Source organism: Physeter macrocephalus, chromosome 17, assembly GCF_002837175.3.
Source record: "Physeter macrocephalus isolate SW-GA chromosome 17, ASM283717v5, whole genome shotgun sequence".
Taxonomy (NCBI): domain Eukaryota; kingdom Metazoa; phylum Chordata; class Mammalia; order Artiodactyla; family Physeteridae; genus Physeter; species Physeter macrocephalus.
Genome location: NC_041230.1, coordinates 19892558 through 19910413, shown reverse-complemented (window position 1 = coordinate 19910413; position 17856 = coordinate 19892558). Strand labels below are relative to the sequence as shown.

Genomic DNA, 17856 nt, shown 5'->3' with positions numbered 1-17856 from the left:
GGAAAGAAAGGAAGGAAGGAAGGAAGGAAGGAAGGAAGGAAGGAAAGAAGGAAGAAAGAAAGAAAGAAAGGAAGGAAGGAAGGAAGGGAAAGCAGTGGAGACATAGATGATATGATATATGGGGATCCCCAACAAAAGGAAGGAACCAACTAATAATCCTTCATGGAAACCTGCTGTAAAATCGACCTCAAACAGCAGATAAATACCTCTAACACTGTATTTCTCAAAGAACTCTAGGGTTCTTCAAGGTATCACTAGAGGCTCTGTGAAATATCACGAGTCAAAAAATAATAATAAATATCAGTTATGAACTTCACATGCCTTGTGATGAAATGATGGACAAAAAAAATAAATTATGATTTAAAAATTAGAGTGGAACATAAGGACCCGTGCAATTGTTATATTGTGCCTCCTGACAGGCAAAGGGTAATGGGAGATACATAAGGTTCTTTTTATAAAAAAAAAAAGTGTCAAATATAAGAAAAACTTAACTTTTTTTTTTTGTGGTATGCGGGCCTCCCTCTGCTGTGGCCTCTCCCGTTGCGGGGCACAGGCTCCCGAGTGGCCCTGGCTCACGGGCCCAGCTGCTCCGCGGCATGTGGGATCCTCCCAAACCGGGGCGCGAACCCGGTTCCCCTGCATCGGCAGGCGGACGCGCAACCACTGCGCCACCAGGGAAGCCCCTGAAAAACTTATCATTTTAAAATTAAACTCTGATCTTACAATATAGGTCATGGTAGGAGAATCTCTGGTGGGAAGGTGTAGCCAGCTACTGTTATTCTAAGTATGTGTATGATGTTTACAGTTTTTATTTAATATAAAATTAATAGATAATTGTTGTAGAAAATATGGTGACTCCAGATTACCAGCAAGAAAATTAAACTCTCAGTAAATCTTACCTTAGTTTATAGCATACCCATGTCTCTGCAGAATACTTAGGACTGATACAGAGAATCATGACTCTGTGCTGTCTCCTGAACCCTCAAAGAAAGACAAAAGCTTTCTAAGAAGGTATACTATAGCGGACTCTGGTGGCTGCTCTGTCACTTACTATATAACACTAGGCAAATTCACCTCTGTGTACCTCAGTTCCCTCATCAGTAAATTGGGATAGGAACAGTACCTATCTGAGGAGTTATGAAGACTAAATGAGTTAATAGATGTAAAATGCCAGGCACATAGTAAGTGCAAATCAAAGATTTGTTATTACCTATAGCAATCAATTTAATATTATAACCCAGTTCTTGGAAGGTTAAAAATGCACATGTCACATTTGGTAACTCTCACTTATCTAGGAGAGTTGATTAACCAGAGCGCTGCCTTCCTTGACCATGGCAGATAACAGGAAATTTATTGTTCTTGGTGTTGTAGAGGTGTACATTAGAAAGGATGGTTAACATCACTATGACCTCATGTATAGCTTAATATAGACACAGATGGATAGATACAGAAATAATTAATAGATTTATGTACATAAATGGGTTAGTGAATACATATGTGTATTTCTCCTAACTTTGCCCATTGAGGGGGACTCAGTAGCAATGAGAAAATCCAGTGCTGAGATCTTATTTTCTAAACACCATTCTCCAGCAAAAGAAACTAGGTGTCCCTGGAGAAATGGCTGATTTTCGGTCTGGAGTAGGGAAAATATAAGATAAACCTGGAGCATCTTGTAATACCAGGAAGGACTCATTAAAAAAAAAAAAAAAAAAAGGATGGGGACATGTCAAAGGGACACAGGAGCCAACCTGGAAGAGCTCCCAATGGCCAAGCCTGGAAAAATTTAAGCGACACAATAAATAATATTATTGGGTTATAACCCAAAACATAAAATATATATAATGAGTCCATACTTATATAAACAAACAATTGAATAGATAAATAATGGAGAAAAGACAAATATTTTGCCAAAGAATTTATATTGATACCCCTCCCCTCCAGAAAGTGGAGCTTAACTTCCACCCCAGCCCCAAATGGACCATACTTAGCAATTTTCTTCCAAAGAATAGAGTATGGTGGGGAAGGGGCAGGGAGTAACTTTACAATAGAAAAACATGGCAAACACTCCCTGAGGCAGGTGATCAAGGTTAGCATCACCAATGATAAGTCGTGTTGAGAGCATGTAGGATGTGATGAAAAGGGTACCTCGCCTTTGTGATAATCTTTCTAAAACCCATAACTCCATAACTGAGAAAAACTTTAGATAAACCCAAACTGAGGGAGAGTCTAGAAAATACATAATCAGTACTTCTCAAAACTGTCATGGTCAGGAAAAACAAATAAAGACGGAGAAACTGTCATAGACCAGAGGAGAATAAGAAATCATGTAGAGTTAATGTAATGTGATACACAGGATGTTACTCTGGAACAGTAAAAGTACATTAGTAGAAAAACAAGTGCAATCAGAATAAAGTCTGGAGTTTAGTTAACAGTAATGTACCAAGCTGGATCTTAGCGTTGTGACGGACTTACCATAGCAATGTAAGATATTAAAAATAGAAGGGTTTTGGGGAACTCTCTGTACTATCTTTGCAACTGTTCTGTAAATCTAAAAGTATTCTGAAATAGTTTATGAACCCCACCTTCCCCCCAAAAAAGGAGGGCCAAATATTTGTTTTCTTCTGGGTCTCTGCTCAGTTAGAGACTCAGCAGAGTCTGCTCCTTATTTGGGCATCTGGGTAGATCAATCCTGAGTGTCCCTATTTCCCACCATTTTTGCCCTTCAGTCAATTTTTGATTCCTGTAAGCATTTTTATCCAAGTTACATTAAAATAAAATTTTAAATAATTTTGAGGCATCTTTCAAGTGCGTAAGGTATAATCAACTATCTTGTTTCCTTCATAAGTTTATTTTATAATTCCAATGGAAAAACCATAGTATTCTCCTAATATGGTTCAAGGTCATACAGTCTTAACCTTTGTTACTCACAATCCCACTGTATTCCAGACTTTGGCACTGAATTTATTATTTTATTTTTAAACAACAAAAGTAGAATCAAGAATCCCTCATTTATCAGTTTAGAAGAACAATAGAAATGATTATGAAGTTTGAGGTATGATGGAAAGACTAATAATAAATCAATACTACATTTGCTAATTTGCCAAGCTTGAAGTGGATTTTTTTAATTAAATGGAAACTGTAAAGAAAAAAAATTTTAATCCCATTAAATGCCGCAGAGGCATTTCCTCTGCTCTTAGTGGCTGGAGTACATTCAAATTCTCCAAGGGTTCCTTTAGCAGCTTTTGTCATATTCTTTTTTTTTTTCATATTACAGTTGATTTTATTTTGAAATTTTTTAATTGTATAATTGACTTACAATATTATATTCATTTCTGGTGTAATCGAATCTAGTGATTTGATATTTTTATAAATTACAAAAAGATCATCAGATAAGTCTAGTTACTATCTGTCATCAAAGTTATATTATTGAATATATTCCCTATGCTGTACATTACATCCCCGTGACTTGATTATTTTTTTTAAATTGAAGTATAGTTAATTTACAATGTTGTGTTAATTTCAGGTGTAAAGTGATTCAGTTGTACATATATTTTTTTCAGATTCTTTTCCATTATAGGTTATTACAAGATAGTAAATGTTCCCTGTGCTATACAGTAGGTCTTTGTTGTTTATTTTATATATAGTAGTGTGTATACATTAGTCCCACACTCATAATTTATCTCCCCCCCCAAACCAAGCTATCCCCTTTGGTAACCATAATTTTGTTTTCTATGTCTGTGAGTCTATTTCTGTTTTGTAAATAAGTTGATTTATATCATTTTTTTAGATTCCACATCTAAATGACATCATATGATATTTGTCTTCCTCATATGATATTTATATTCACTTAATATAATAATCTCTAGGTCCATTCATGTTTCTACAAATGGCATTATTTCATTTTTTATGGTTGAGTAATATTCCATTGTGTATATATATATATATATATATATATATATATATACCCCATCTTCTTTATACATTCATCTGTTGATGGACATTTAGGTCACTTCCATATCTTGGCTATTGTAAATAAAGGTGTCATAAGCATAGAGATGCATATATCTTTTTGAATTAGTGTTTTTGTTTTCTTCAGAAAAAATACCCAGAAGTGGAATTGCTGGATCATATACGGTAGTTCTATTTTTAGTTTTTTGAGGAATCTCCAGACTGTTTTTCATAGAGGCTACACCAATTTACATTCCCACCAAAGGTGAACTAGTGTTCCCTTTTCTCCACATCCTTGCTAACACTATTTATTTATTGTCTTTTTGATAATAGTCATTTTGACAGGTGTGAGGTGGTATCTCATTGTTATGATTTGCATTTCCCTGATAACTAGCGATGTTGAGTATCTTTTCATGTGTTTGTTGGCCATCTGTATGTCTTTTTTGGAAGAATGTCTATTCAGATCCGCTGCCTATTTTTTGATTGAGTTCCTTGCTTGTTTTATGTTGAATTGTATGAGATCTTTATATATTTTGGGTATAAACCCCTTATCAGATATATCATTTGCAAATATCTTCTCCCATTTAGTAGGCTGCATTTTCGTCTTGTTAATGCTTTCCTTTGCTGTGCAAAAGTTTTTAGTTTGAGGTAGTCCCATTTGTTCATTTTTGCTTTTATTTCCCTTCCTGAGGAGACATTTCCAAAAAAATATTGCTAAGTCTGATGTCAAAGAGCATACAGCCTATGTTTTCTTCTAGGAGCTCTATGGTTTCTGGTCTTACATTTAAGTCTTTCATCCAGTTTGAATTGATTTTTTGTATAGGTGTGAGAAAGTAGTCCAGTTTGATACTTTTGCATGTAGCTGTCTAGTTTTCCAAACACCATTTACTGAAGAGGCTGTCTTTTCCCCATTATATATTCTTTGTCATGGATTAATTGACCATATAAGTGTGGGTTTATTTCTGGGCTCTCTATTCTGTCCCACCATTGATCTATGTCTCTGTTTTTTGGTTTTGTTTTTGGGTTTTTGGGGTTTTTTTTTTTTGCCAGTACCATACATACTGTTTTGATTACTTTTGCTTTGTACTATAGTTTGAAATCTGGGAGTGTGATACCTCTAACTTTGTTCTTTCTCAAGATTGTTTTGGCTATTCAGGGTCTTTTGTGTTTCTATACAAATTTTACAATTATATGTTCTAGTTATGTGAAAAAAAAGCCATTGGTATTTTGATAGAGCTTGCATTTAATCTGTAGATTTCCTTGAGGAGTAAGGTCATTTCAACAATATTAATTAATCCAATCCATGAACACAGTATATCTTTCCATTTGTTTGTGTCATCTTCAATTCTTTTATCATGTATAGCTTTCCAAGTACAGGTCTTTTACCTCCTTGGTTAGATTTATTCCTAGGTATTTTATTCTTTTTGATGCGATTATAAATGGGATTATTTTCTTAAGTTCTCTTTCTGATAGTTCATTGTTAGTGTACAGAAACACAACAGATTTATGTATACTAATTTTGTATCCTTCAACTTTATTGAATTCCTTTAGTTCTAATAGCTTTTTTGATGGTGTCTTTATGATTTTCTATATATATTATCATGTCATTTGCAAACAGTGACAGTTTTACTTCTTCATTTCCAAATTGGATGCTTTTTATTTCTCTTTCTTATCTGACTACTGTGTCTAGGATTTCCAATACTATGTTGAATAAAAGGGATGTTAGGGCATCCTTGTGCTGTTCCTGATCTTTAGAGAAAATGTTTTCAGCTTTTCATCATCGAATATGATGTCAGCTGTGGTTTTGTTGTATATATGGCATTTATTATTTTGAGGTATGTTCCCTCTACACCGGCTCTGTTGAAAGTTTTCATCATAAATGGATGTAGAATTTTGTCAAAAGATTTTCTGTATCTATTGAGATGATCATATGATTTTTATTCTTTAATTTGTTAATGTGGTGTGTCACATTGATTGATTTGTAGATTTGTAGAACCATCCTTGCATCCCTGGGATAAATCCCACTTGATCGTGGTGTATGATCCTTTTAATGTATTGCTGAATTCGTTTGCTAATATTTTGTTGAAGATTTTTGCATCTACATTCAGAGATATTGGACTGTAATTTTCTTTCTTTTTTTTTTTTTGAGGTGTATGGTTTTGATATCAAGGTGATGACGGTCTCATAAAATGAGTTTTGAAGTGCTCCTTCCTATTCTATTTTTCAGAAGAGTTTGAGTCTATAGGTATTAACTCTAAATATTTGGCAGAATTCACCAGTGAAGCTATGTGGTCCTAGAATTTTGTTTGTTGGGAGTTTTCTTACTACTGATTCGACTTCATTATTGGTAATTGGTTTGTTCATATTTTCTATTTCTTCTGATTCAGATTTGGGGAGAATGTATGTTTCTAGGAACTTATCCATTTCTTCCAGGTTTTCCATTTTATTGGAATATAATTGTTCATAGTAGTTTCTTATGATACTTTGTATTTCTGTGTCAGTTGTAACTTCTCATTTTTCATTTCTGGCTTTATTGAATTTTCTTGATGAGTGTTGCTAAAGGTTTATCAATTTGGTTTACCTTTTCAAGAACTAGCTCTTAGTTTTCTTTGATAGTTTTTATTTTTATTTTTAATTTTTATTTAGGCTCTTTAGGCTGCTTATTTGAGATTTTTCTTGTTTCCTGAGGTAAGCCTGTGTCACTATAAACTTCCTTCTTAGAAATGTTTTTGCTGCATCCTATAGATTTTGGGTTGTTGTATTTTCATTTTCATTTGTCTCCAGATATTTTTTATTTCCTCTTTTATTTCTTCAGTGATCCATTGGTCGTTTAGTAGCATATTGGTTAACCTCAACCTGTTTCTGCTTTTTGCAGTTTTTTTTTCCTGTAGTTGATTTCTAGTCTCATAGCTTTGTAGTCAGGAAATATGCTTGATATGATTTCAATTTTCTTAAATTTACCAAGTCTTGTTTTGTGAGATAGCAAGTGATCTATACTGGAGAATTTTCCATGTGCATTTGAAAAGAATATATATTCTGCTGCTTTTGGATGGAATGTTCTATATGTGTATAAAGTCCATCCAATCTAATGTGTCATTTAAGGCCAGTGTTTCCTTATAATTTTGTCTGTTGGTCTAATTGAGGTGTTAAAGTCTCCTAGTATTATTGTGTTGTTGTCAATATCTCCCTTTATGTTTGTTAATATTTGCTTTATGTAATTTAGTTGCTCCTATGTTGGGTGCATATATATTTACAATTGTTATATCTTCTTATTTAATTGATCCCTGTATCACTATGTAATGTCCTTCTTTGTCTCTTGTTTATTTGCCTGATATAAGTATTGACACCCACACACCCCCAGCTTTCTTTTCATTTTCATTTGCATGTAATACCTTTTTCCATCCCCTTCACCTTCAGTCTGTGTCTTTAAAGTGAGTCTCTTGTAGGCTGCATATATATGGGTCTTGTTTTTTTTAATCCATTCAGCCACTCTATGTCTTTTGATTGCAGCATTTAGTCCATTTACATTTAAAGTAATTATTGATATGTATGTTCTTATTGCCATTTTGTTAATTGTTTGGGGATTGTTTTTGTAGTTCTTTTTTGTTCTTTTTGTCTTCTTTTGCTCTCTTCCTCTGATTTGATGACTATCTTTAGTGTTATGTTTGGATTCCTTTCTCTTTTTGTGTGTAATTATTATAGATTATTGGTTTGTGGTTACTATGATATTTATAAATAGCAATATACATATATAATTATAATTTTATAATATATATGATTATTTTAAGTTGTTCTCTTAAGTCTGAATGCATCCTAACAACCCTGCATTTGTACTTCTCCCAACTCAAACTTTTAATGTTTTTGAGATCACATTTTACATCTAATTGTTTTGTGTATCCCCTAACAACTTATTGTGGGTATAGATAATTGTCCTTATTTTATTGTTTAATATTTTTACTACCTTTATAAGTGATAGATCTACTACCTTTACGGTATGTTTGTCTTTACCAATGAGATTTTTCCTTTCTTAATTTTCATATTTCTAGTTGGGTCTTTTCTTTTCTTCTTAGAGAAGTCCCTTTAACATTTCTTGTAAAGCCAACTTAGTGGTGCTGAACACTTTTAGCTTTTTCTTGTCTGTAAGACTGTTTATCTTCCCTTCAAATCTGAATGATAGCCTTGCTGGATAGAGTATTCTCAGTTTTAGGCTTTCTCCTTTCATCACTCTGAATATATCATACCACTCCCTTCTGGCCTGCAAAGTTTCTACAGAAAAGTCAAAGTTTCTACAGATAGTGTTTGGGAGTTCCCTTGTACATAATTAGTTGCTTTTCTCTCCTGTTTTAAAGGTTCTTTATCTTTAATTTTTGCCATTTTAATTTTAATGTGTCTTGGTGTGGACCTCTTTGGGTTCATCTCATTTGGGACTCTCTGTTCTTCCTGGACATAGATGTCTGTTTACTTTCCCAGGTAGGAAGTTTTCAGCTATTATTTCTTCAAATAAGTTCTCTGCCCCTTTCTTTCTTTTTTCTCCTTCTGGGACCCCCATGTGAATCCTAGTATGCTTGATGTTGTCTCAGAGGTCTCTTAAACTATCTTCATTTTTTTTTAATTCTTTTTTTTTTCTTTTCTGTTCAGCTTGGGTGTTTTCCACTACTCTGTCTTCCAGTTTGCTCATCTGTTCCTCTATATCACCTAGTCTACTGTTGATCTTTCTAGTGCATTTTTACCTCAGTTACTGTATTCTTTATTGCTGTTTAGTTCTTCTTTATTTTTTCTAAATCTTTGCTTAACTTCTCACTATGTCCACTTGTCTCAGTTCACTGAACATTTTTATGATCACTACCTTGAACTCTTTGCTGGGTAGATTTTTTATCTCCACTTCACTTAGTTCTTCTTCCAGGGTTTTGTCTTGTTCCTTCATTTCTAAAATATTCCTCTGTTGCCTCATTTTGCCTAGTTCTCTATGCTTACTTCTATGAATTAGGTAGGTCAGTTACATTTCCTGATCTTGGAGAAGTGGTCTTAGTAGGAGACATCCTATAGGGCCCAACAGCACTCTCCCCTCTAGTCACCAGAGCTATACGCTCTAGGGGTGCCCCCTATGGGGGCTGCATAGGCCCTTCTGTTATGGTGGCTCTACCTACTGTGAGTGTGCTGGTAGACAGGACTGGCCACTGGCCCAGTTGGCTGCCAGGCACTGCCTTGTGTGGTGGCTGCTGGCCCGCTAGTGGGCAAGACCATGTCCCAGCACAGCTGACTGTATAATCCAGTGTCTTGGGGCTGATGCTGGCCCACTGGTGGATGGGACCAGGTTTCAGGGTGGCTGGCTGAGAAGCCTGTGAGGTCCCAGGGCTGGTGCCAGTCCACACATGGGCAGGGCTGGGTCCTGGGGCACCTGGCTGTGGGGGGGGCAAAGGAGTCTTGGGCTAGTGCCAGCCCACTAGTGGGCAGGGTTAGGTGTCAGGATGGCTGGCTGTGGGAGCTGGGGTCCAGGGATGGTGCTAGCCCACTGGTGGGTGGGGCTAGATCCCAGGGCTGCTGTTGGCCCACTGGTAGCAGGGCTGGGTTCTGGCTCATGTAGGCCCACTGGAAGGTGTGTAAGCCCCTGGAGATAATAGGCTAGAGGGAAGACTCCAAAATGGTATTTGCTAGCACAGTGCTCTCATGGTAGAACAAGCTCCCCCAAATGGCTGCTGCCAGAATCTGTGTCCCTGGGGTGAGTCCCAGTTACCTCCTGCCTCTCCAGGAGGCTCTCTAAGATCAGCAAGTGGGTCTGACCCAGGCTCCTTTCAAATTACTGCCTCTGTGCTGGGACTCAAAGCGCGTGAGATTTTGTGAGTATCCTTCAAGAGCAGTCTGTTTCCTACAGCCCTCCCGCTCTCCCACACACTCCCACTGGCCTTCCAAGTCAGATGTTCTGGGGGCTTATTTTCCTGCTGCAGGACCCCTAGGCTGGGGAGCCCAATATGAGGTTTGGACCCCTCACTTCTTGGGAAGAACCTCTGCAATTGTGATGATCCTATTTGTGGGTCGCCTACCTGTGGGTTTGGGTCTTGACTATGCTGAGTCTCTGTTCCTCCTACCTGTCTCACATTTCCTTCTTTATATTTTTAGTTATGGAAAATCTTTTCTGCTAGTCTTCAGGTAGTTCTCATAGAGAGTTGCTCTGTAAATAGTTGTAATTTTGGTGTGTCTGTGGGAGGAGGTGAGCTCAGGCCCTTCCTACTCTGCCATCTTGGTGATGCCTCTGTTGCATCCTTTTCTAAAAGATATTTTCCCCCATGTGCAAATTCTTTTAGTGCAAATTTTTTCTCTATTCTTATTCTCTGAAGAAAGGTGTCAAAATTTTCACTATTTGGAGGGATCTTTAATTTCTCACTCTCCTGGATTAAAAATATTTCTCTAATGTTTGTATTAATTTGGCAGAAATCTTCCAAGATCTTGCTTATAGAGTCTCATAGTTTAATTTTTATAATAGAAGTAATATAAACCAGAAAGTCAAAAATAGAAGTTGCAACCAAATCTGGCATGCACGTTTGTCCTGGTAGGTCCCATATAGCTCAAAAAAAATCAATCCGTTTCCCATGAAAATTTGAATTTTCACATTGTCTTGAAACAGCAGTTCTGTCAACATGGGACTTTTTTTTTCTTTTTTCTTTCTCTTTCTCTTTCTTCCTCCCTCCCTCCCTCTCTCTCTCTCTCTCTCTCTCTCTCTTTCTTTCTTTCTTTCTTCACAGCATGCGGGATCTTAGTTCTCCTACCAGGGATCGAACCCATGTCCCATGCAGTGGAAGCATGGAGTCTTAACCACTGGACCACCAGGGAAGTCCCAGGACTCACATTTCTATCTATCTGGCTACAATTAGCTGGACCTGAAAAGGGGCTTCTTCATTTAGTTGACATATGAGTCCTTCAGAACACCACAATCCTCATCAATCCAAACTGTAGTACCCTCAGTTTACCCCATTTGTGCCCCTCTGCAGCTAATTAAATTTCCAAGTCCTGATCTAGAATATCAAATGCCTTCTTTGTCTAAATGATTTTCTTTTAAGTGTCATAAAGAGAGAGAAAATAACTAAACATATGAAGCAAAATGAACCTGGTACAAATGCTATAAAACCAGCTTAAGATCAGCTGCTTACACATTTTTAGAATAAAGTAATAAAGAAATTAACAATTTATTATAAATGTACTAATTTGGGGATAGTATTATTGAAGCTGCCAATCAAAATTTGGGGTTCTTGGTACACAAGGCAAGAAGCAAAGTCAGTTCCCAATCAGTACCCACCTTTGCAATTGCTGTGGGATTCTATGCAGTCCTAATGACTTTAAATTACATGATGAGTGTTTTTCTAAATTTGAAGTGTAATTGTGACTGGAAAACATCAGTTCACAGATGACGAAGCATGATCAATGGTGTTGAAAGAGGGAAAGAGATGAATGCCTTTTCTGCATCCTTTACCATAGTGACAGCACAGTTAGAGACTTTGCTGCTGACACAGCCTGCTCAGGGCAGAGCAGCACAAACACAGCAGAGATGCATGCTATCATTCCAACTTCTCAGATAATGTTGGACATTGACTTTTTAATGTCTATGCCATGAACAAAACTATACATATTTTCACTTCTTTCCTAAAAGGTTCATCTATGATAATACTATATATTAAAAAAAGAACAAAGGGGGCTTCCCTGGTGGCGCAGTGGTTGCGCGTCCGCCTGCCTATGCAGGGGAACCGGGTTCGCGCCCCGGTTTGGGAGGATCCCGCGTGCCGCGGAGCGGCTGGGCCCGTGAGCCGTGGCCGCTGGGCCTGCGCCTCCGGAGCCTGTGCTCCGCAACGGGAGAGGCCACAGCAGTGTGAGGCCCGCGTACGACAAAAAAAAGGAATGTGAGGCAGTCTTTAATCCACCATAGCATTTAAGAAACTTCTATGACAAAAAAAAAAAAAAAAAAAAAAAAAAAAAAAAAAAAAAGAACAAAGGAACTGATTTATTTTTTTTCAGCCTAATAGAATGTATATACTGCTTTTCCTGTTTATTATAATTCATTTTGTCTTAAGCATTTCTAAATATTCTGCCACATCTTAGAGCTCTGAATCAAGAGTCATATACACTATGTATTGGACTCCCTCTCTCTAAAGCAGGAGTTGGTAGAGATGCATCTGGAAAGTTGGCTTGAAGGCAGGAAACCCCAAAGTCCAGTTTTCCCAAAGGTAGACAGGACCAATGTGAGCTGGGAAGACATAGGTGGCTGCACCACCCCCACCCAAATTATTCATCTCCGGGGACCAAGACTTGAACCAGCCCACTTTCTGGGCCTTCTCAGCTGTTCCCTTAGGGCTTCTCTCCTCTGGAGCAGACAAAGAACAGATTCTACTGCCCTCTGGTTCAGGTTTGCCAAATACCCTGCCCCCTTTTAACCCTATGAAGTGGGATACAAAGGGGAAGACCGAACTTTAACAAATAGAGCCCTCTGGAAAATTAAATGCCGATCAGGTGGAGCACTTCTAATGGATTTTCCTTTACATGATGTAACAGGAGGAGGCTGATATGCTGGGGCTGGATGGGATGGGGTCAGATGTAGGTGGAGGGGAGGGCCAACTGGGTATTGTCCCAGAATAGAAACCTAAAAGAAATGCTAAGAGATTTTACTGTAGCAGAATAATTTTAGCTCTTTGCTCTTCATCTCCTCCCCATCTTCATCTATTCCAGACTAAAACAAAAGACACCCTGACTGAGGGCTGGTAGATTGGTGGGGAGAAAAGAGAGGTGGAGAGAAAGTGATGAAGGTTTAGACACAGGTGAAAACTGGGTAAATGGGAGTGAATGCTGTCTGGTGGACAATGCACAAAGAACACACTAAAACCCGAGAGTCTGAGAGCAAATAGGTTTGTGTCCCCTTGCGTGGGGAAAGCTGCAAAACTCCAGGGAGGAAATGAATGCATAGGAGGCTAGGCAGATGTGACTTCAGAGAGACACAGTTACTTCCCAAAGCCTAAGCACAGCAATGGAAGCAGCAGCAGTGATACCATTCACAAGTGTGGACCCAGCTACATGACCTAAAGGGTCCAGGCAGATTCAGGGAGGGACGGCTTCATGGACACTTGGTAGGCAACAAAGAGGACACACCTCAACTTCCTGGTATGACAAAAGCCCCTAGAGCTTAGAGATAACCACAGGAAAGGGAGGAGCTCCAAGTTTCCACAGCCTTGGTCAAATAGGGGTCCTAGATAGAAACTGAATTATAGAACAACAGAAAAAGTTCTATTTCTTGCCTACCTCAGTTGTATGCCCACTGCAAAATGTAAACTGCACTGGTTTTAGCCAAGAACGACAGCACCATGAAGCTGAAATCATAAAACATTTCCAGCATTTCCAGCCACACACAGCCATGGTCAATATATCTGAACTGAATAATACATGGTGTTGTATTGCTTATTGGGAATGAGTGACTTATTTTAAGATCTAAATTTTAAATCCTTTAATATGCCTCCCAAGGGGTCATCTGATTTGGAAAATTAAAAAGGAGTGAATAGCTAACTAGTGAGTGAAAAAGACTACAGAAAAAGCAAACACTGTTTCACTGAATTTTTTTCTAACATGAACTGCTTTGACCAAATAAGGTAAATTAGTAAGCCAATCGGTTTCTAGGTACAATTTTTATTAAAATTTGGTGGAAAAGAAAAACTGCGTTCTCTACAATTATTTGTGTATAAAATGTACATATGCTTACATGTGCATAGAAAATGCCTGAGATTATGCATAAGAGACTGTTATTAACAGAAATTATCTTCTGAGGAAAAAGGCTGAGAGTCTGGAGTGGAAGAGAAATAATTCTTTATTCATGAATATATCATTTTAATTTTAAAAACAACATCAGCAATTAGCCAAAACGATGACGACAACAACAACAACAAAACCAAAAAAACCCAAAGCCATTGGTAAATAAAATTTATTAGAGGAGTAGGCAGAGGAAGCCAGTGAGCAGAGAGTAGGACAGAGTAGGCCCTCCAAATTGGGGGCACACAGTTCCCACGGTTACTGGTCCCAGGTTCCTGTGGTAGCTCCTGGTATTGGATCAAGGTTTGGGTCAAACCTTATAAATCCTTATAATAAAACTATCTTTGGGGAATTCCCTGGTGGTCCAGTGGTTAGGACTTCACACTCTCACTGCTGAGGGCCCAGGTTCAATCCCTGGTCGGGGAACTAAGATCCCACAAGCCTTGTGGTCCAGGGTGGGAGGGGAACAAACCTTCTTTGCCTGAGTAAGCTCAAGGGCATCTCTGTTCCCTGCCACCCAGAGTCCTACTGAAATCACCAGTCTCCCTGGGAAGAAAGGCTGATTTGAAAACAAAATATCTAGACCGGACAGTCCCAGCTTATGTACTCTCCCCATGAGCAATGGGAAGGAGTCTGATTCACAATTTTTAGCCTGTGTTTTTCACCCTTTGTGGCAACTTTGTTTTCTCTCATCTGCCTTCTCTTGGCCATGGTTCTGATAGATGGGCTGAATTCTGTATCATATAGCTAATAGGTGCTATTTGGGCAGATTTTTTAATAGTTATTAATATGATGATGCATTTTATTTATTAATATATTTCAGTTGAAAGTGGGTTTTGTGATTTTGGTGATCCATAAACCCCTCTGAAATTAAAAGAAGGTAGAATGTATACAGTAACTGAATGGGAGTGACCTGCTGAAATATCAAATGTTTCCTTTCAATAGGAGTCAGAAAAAGCTGCTTTCCTGAAAAAAACAAAAACAACAACAAACCCAACTAACCAACCAAGCCCACTAAATACATTCCAGCTTCAAGGCCTTTGCTCCTGCTGTTCCCTCTTCCTTGAAGTTTCTTCTCTCAAAGAGCAGCATGGCCAGTTCCCTCACCCTCTTTCTCTGCTCAATTGTCTTCTTTATAATGAGGTCTTCCCTGGCCATCTTATTTAAAATAGCTTCTACCACCCAAAGTCTCATGCCTTCCCAGCACTCTGTAGCCTCATTCTCTCCTTTATTTTGTCCTTAGCTTTTAGTACTACTAGATAATCTGTAATTTGTTTTTTGTCTGCCCCTCCTAACTGAAATGCAAGCTCTATGAGAGCAAGGAATTTGCTGTTTTATTCACAATTTTATCTCTAGGATCTAGCACAGTGTCTGGCATAGAATAAGTGCTCATCAAAAATTTGTGGAAAGACTGAATGAAATCTGTATATTGAAAAGAAGACACACAGATGAGTCTTACAAAATTGCTGGACATTTTCCACACATACTCCCCTTGTGCATCTGAGATAAATCCTTTCACTATATAGATGACACAAAGACAAATCAAGTGGCTGCACATTAGGAGGGATACTAGGCTTGGCGAGCATATATTTTACCCTTATATACACAATATCCACAGGCCCCACTGAGACTGTTAAAGCCACAAGTGCTCTGTTCTTAGACCAAATTTGAATCTTCTACATGCTGCGTGATTTGGGGCACATTTCTTTTTTTTTTTAATATATAAATGTATTCATTTTTGGCTGTGCTGGGTTTTCATTGCTACACGCGGGCTTTCTCTAGTTGCAGTGAGCGGGGGCTACTCTTTGTTGCAGTGCACGGGCTTCTAACTGTGGTGGCTTCTCTTGTTGTGGAGCAGGGGCTCTAGGCACATCAGCTTCAGTAATTGTGGCACACAGGCTCAGCAGTTGTGGCTCACAGGCTCTAGAGCGCAGGCTCAGTTGTTGTGACGCACGGGCTTAGTTGCTCCGCAGCATGTGGGATCTTCCTGGACCAGGGCTCGAACCTGTGTCCCCTGCGTTGGCAGGTGGATTCTTAACCACTGCTGCACCAGGGATGTCCCTGGGGCACGTTTCTTATTTAGCCTTCTGAGATAAATAAAGATGGTTGATAATCTTCACAGCATAGCTAATGTTATAAAGATTAAGATAATGTATGTAAAAATTTATAAATACGTCTGCTCAGAGTGACCTGCTTTTAAAATACTCCACATATTTCCCGGGGTAACAAATGGTTCAAAACATTTAAGAATATTTAGGAAGAGAATTTTCTGCTGGGCAGGGTTGCGTCCTTTCAGTAGGAGAATCTGAATAACAATTGTTGGGGATGGAAAGAAAGTGACAGAAAGGTTCCCTCTGCTTTTCCATTGTCCGGCGTTGTAGGGGAGGTGGGAAATGAAGGAGATCCAAAAAGATTTATTTAACTTTATTTTCTTTCAAAGTTGATGTAAACTCAAAACCAGTCACCAAGTTGGATTCAACATGTAGAAGCCACTTCATCTGCCAGCTTAAGAGCAGACAGGAGCTAAATGACATGAGTGGATGGAAATGAGAAAGTGGATTTCAGGGTGAATAAGAGAGGTTTGTGATGGGAGCAACTGAAAGGATGAGGTCATTGTATAAAGGTTGAAGTGCTGGGGCAATGGGGCAGTGGAAATCTGAGTGTATGCAGGGCCACTTTTCTGCTTTACAAACTTCTTAGAACATAACAGTTCTCAGTTAAGAGACATCAAGCTTATTACAAATTCTCAAATTCACAACTTAGCATTAATAGGGGACATATTTTTTTTGATAGGGGACATATTAATAATACAAGTTCAACAGGAGTCTAAAGAAATTTTAATTGAGGGACTTCCCTGGTGGTCCAGTGGTTAAGAATACACCTTCCAACACAGGGGACACGGGTTCGATCCCTGGTCGGGGAACTAAGATCCCGCATGCCGTGGGGCAACTAAGCCCATGCACCGCAACTACTGAGCACACGCACCACAACTAGAGAGCCCGTGCAAGCCCACGCGCCACAACGAAGATCCCGCGTGCCACAACTGAGACCCAATGCAGCCAAAAATAAAATTTAAATTTAAAAAAAAGAAATTTTAATTGAATTACAACATGTACAGGAAAAGCACAAGAGTAGATGTTTCTGAGCAGAACCCTGGTACCATTTACAATGTGTATATATTTTAATATAAAAAACCTTTGTGTTTTCTAAACAAAAAGATTTTAAAATAAATTCATATGGAAAATGCTTGGGAACATAACACATTCAGAAAAATTTATTCCCTCAGCAAACATGTATTCAGTGTCTACTCTATGCCAGGTACTTTGCTAGGAAATAGAGAAATAAAGACAAAAGTCACAAACCCTACCCATTAAGAACCTAAATTCTAATGGGTTCAACATTCAAGTTAAACATAATCCAGGGCAGTAAATGCTAAGCACATGCACAAGTCAAGAAATTGGCTGGGGCATGCTACTTGGCATTACCTTTTTTTAAGGGGCTTTATATTTTTGCTTTACACATGTGAACACTGTGTCAGTGCAACATACTGTGGTTGCAGACACAACTCAACACCAATTGCAAGAGCATTTCCCCATGGTTTTCACCCTTCACTTTTTTTCACACCTCACAACAGATCCATAAGCCATTACTTTCTGTGTCATCTTTAAAAATCAATCCAGAATTCAGCCACTGCTAAGTATCTGGCACCAATAACACCCTGGACATCTCTTGCCTGGATTGTTGCAATAACCTCCTAACTTCTGCCCTTACTGCTCTTCAATCCATTCTCAATGCAGCAGAGTACCCTTTGAAAATGTCCATCCCACAACATTGCTTCCCTGCTCAAAATCTTTCAATGTCTTCCCATCTCACCCTGGGTAAAGGCCAAAGTCTATACAATGAACATAAGACTCTGTGTGTCCTGCCTTACTTTACATTTCTGACCCTGTCACACTCCTTGGCACACTCCTGCTGCAGGATCTGTACACCTGCTGTTCCTTCTGCTTGAATTGGAATGTTCTTTCCCCAGGTATCTGGTAGATCCTTCCTTCCCTCACTTCCATCTGGGCTTTACTTAAATATCACCATCTTAGGGAGGTCTTCTATGGCCACCATATCTAAGATTTC

The 17856-nt window shown here is 38.5% G+C and overlaps 1 non-coding gene across 1 annotated transcript; it reads left to right on the top strand.

Annotated features, from left to right (window-relative positions):
- Positions 1-14081: 14081 nt before the first annotated feature.
- TRNAE-CUC (transfer RNA glutamic acid (anticodon CUC)) lies at positions 14082-14154 on the top strand. The gene has a single exon. It is a non-coding gene; the product is annotated as a tRNA-Glu (tRNA).
- Positions 14155-17856: the final 3702 nt, after the last annotated feature.